The sequence below is a fragment of the Tupaia chinensis genome, unplaced genomic scaffold, assembly GCF_000334495.1.
Source record: "Tupaia chinensis unplaced genomic scaffold, TupChi_1.0 Scaffold149116_1, whole genome shotgun sequence".
NCBI classification, from domain to species: domain Eukaryota; kingdom Metazoa; phylum Chordata; class Mammalia; order Scandentia; family Tupaiidae; genus Tupaia; species Tupaia belangeri.
This window is the reverse complement of record NW_006208962.1, coordinates 1-3010: the sequence shown is the minus strand read 5'-3', so window position 1 is coordinate 3010 and position 3010 is coordinate 1. Positions and strand designations below refer to the sequence as shown.

General features: G+C 40.5%; 1 pseudogene; it reads right to left on the bottom strand.

Moving 5' to 3' along the window:
- Nucleotides 1-1149: 1149 nt before the first annotated feature.
- LOC102479333 (OTU domain-containing protein 4-like) lies at nt 1150-3005 on the bottom strand (annotated as a pseudogene).
- Nucleotides 3006-3010: the final 5 nt, after the last annotated feature.

The window sequence follows — 3010 nt, the reverse complement described above, 5'->3', positions numbered from 1 at the left end:
AGAGAGATTTTCGTGATAGGGTGCATGCACTTAATAGAGAGACAAAGAGAGAGAGAGACAGAAAGCAAGACATTACTCCCAAGGGGGTTGACCATGCCACAATCCCTTCTCCTCCATTCTCCTCTTGGGATCTTAGACATACAAGCATACGCGCTGCCCAGTGAGAGTTTCAAGCCTCCAGGTCTGGTACTCAAACCTGGTCGACCACCATGGGTGTCCAGTGACGTAATCATTACTCTATCTGCTGGCCCCAGATCTCAAGTTCAATTAACACTTTCTAAAATGAAAAGATATAACCTATGACTATTAGAAACTATATAAAAGATTTCTAAGACAAAGATTAATAGGCTACCTTATGTATAATATTAAAGGGAAGACATTCAAGTTTGAGAGATATTAAGATGAAAGGCCTTTGGTTAGGAAGCATTTTACTTATTTACGTATTTTAAAGAATTATTTTGTTTAACTTTATTTATTTATTTTAATTTGACCAGAAAGAAACAGAATGAGAGAGAGAGAGAAATAAGAAAAGTGAGAAAGCAAGCTGCCAGGTCCAGGACTTGAACCACACAGTCAGCCATATGGGAGTCCAGTGCCCTAACCACCACGTCACCTGCCTGCCCTGGAAGCACTTTAAAAGACAACAGTGTCTTAGGCTGAGAATTACTTGAGCTTAGTTTATGACTAAGGCATTGCATAATAAAATATACATTTCTATTTAGTATAATACTATATTTTGGACTTGATCATGTGTCAAATGTTACATTTTCTTGTCACTTTATTAAACACTATAAAGCCCACATTTCCAACATTTGGAATAAAACTTGTACAAGGAAAAAATGCTAAATCTATGTTCTGTATTAAACTGTTTATAAAAAATGATTTAACAAACATTTTCTATTTTTTATAGGGGCATCACCCAGTAAACAGACTTTGAATGAAGAAAAAAAATGACAATGCCAGGAATTTACCTGCCCCATCTTGGACTCAGGTCCAAAATCTCTTGTCCAGAATGGGAGTGAGGGTAAAGGGAGACAGAAGGAGATAGTTTTAATTTGGACTTTTATTTTCATGTATTTCTAAGAAAAGCCTTTGGAAATATTCTACTGAAGAAAAAGTTTCTGCTCTAAAATACGCCAGTAACAACCATCAGGTGTGTTGACTCCTAGGCTCATCTCCAACACATGATCTCCCTTTGTCTCCCCATATGGTAGTCCACTGGCATTTTGATGGTACTGAAAACCTTCATCTGTGTTTCTATATTGTTGCCCTTTGCAGGATTCCTCACCTCTACATGTTGATATCCACCCCTACCAGAATAGTCCCAATCACTTTATGCTTCCTGCCTCCATAAGTCTGATTACAGAGCTGCTTGGATCTACTCCTTCTCATTATATTACACACTTCATTTTCATCTTCTGAACTTTCTTCTTTTGGTCTTTGCACCCTGCTATCCACAGTGTTGGCTTCTGGGCTGACTATGTCAGCAGTACTTTTAGAATCTTTTACTTTTTCTGTTTTTTTCTTTCAGATTCTGAGTGATCCTGTTAGGCTCAAGGTCAACAGACACAATTTCTCTCTCTCTTTTTAAAATTGGAGTGGGAAGATAAGCCTTTTCCTCTCTGACAGGAGGAATAGAAGCCAATGCCAGATCTACCTTTCATGTCTGAGATGACTGCTCTGCTTGGCCTTCATGCTGACTGCTCACACTTGCTTCATGGAGAGAATGTGCACATTCAGCCCTGTCTTCCAGACGCTCATCTACTGCTGAAAGCAAACCATATTTTTTAGACAGCTCTTGATTTTCCAGGGACAGATCTCACTCTTTCTCATCAGGTCCATATTTTGCCTTATTGAGGGATTTTCTATGAATCCCTGCACAAGGTACCCATGCTAAACATGAAGCCAGAAAGGAGGTGCAATGGGAACTCAGCCTAAGAATGGACTATGTCCAAAGAATGGTTGTGGAAACATATTCTTGACATTTTCTGACCCCTTGTACTCAGCATGAAGAAGCTGCCGAGATTCTCAGATTCGAGATCAGCGTGGTAAAACAATTATCCATGACTTTCAGACACTGAGATGCAGGGATAACCAGAGTGAAGAGAATGTCGGTGTTCCAGTCTCTACCTGTGGCATTTGACCATTAATACTAACCTCAGTTTGCACAGGAAAGTGTGCATCTGCATACAGGCAATCACTTTCATTCTATAGAAGGGGCTTCTTGGAACCAAGGATTATGAGCATACACAGGGACAGGGACCTTTGGGTATATCCTGCAGGCTGCCAGGTCAGCCTCGTGCAGTGGGTACAGGTAAGAACATGGGGCCCACATAGGACAACTATAGGCCTTCACACCAAGATCGAAGAAGAATTGAAGAATGTTCTTATCTTTAGGCAGGTCCTCCTGAGTCTAACACAATGAACAGAGTGATGCAATGACTCCATCTCCTTTCTCATTAGAAGAAAACACAAGACAGAATGAATCCTGGTAAAGGGCCAATGTCTCAGGCAAAGGCATTAAGGGCAAACTAACTTCCTGTATTGGCATAGCCAATGAGAAGGTGTTAAGTGAGCTTGGGATACGGCAGAATCAAATCCAGTGGTCAGAGTGTGTGTCACTGACAAAGTGAGAATTTGAGCAGGAATACCTGTTGGTTCAAAGATGAGGGTTAACTTGGCCAGGCTGGCACAATGGCTGGTAGACACCACAGACGTTAGATGTACATCTGGAGAAACTAGAGGGAAGCTGGATTTGACCCAACATGTTTAGCTGGCTTTTGTGTCACCAATGATGGGCACTTTTCATTTCTTTGACTTTGATGCAATGAAATTCTTCACACATTTATTATTGCTAATGTTCTCCAATGTGCTTGGCTCAGGTTTTATATCTACATGAACATTTACATGGAGTCTTCGTCATGTCATTCTTCTATATCCATTTTCCATCTGCTCTCTTTTCTATCACTTACCTGTGAAGATTTTCTCTGGACATAAGGGTTGCTACTCT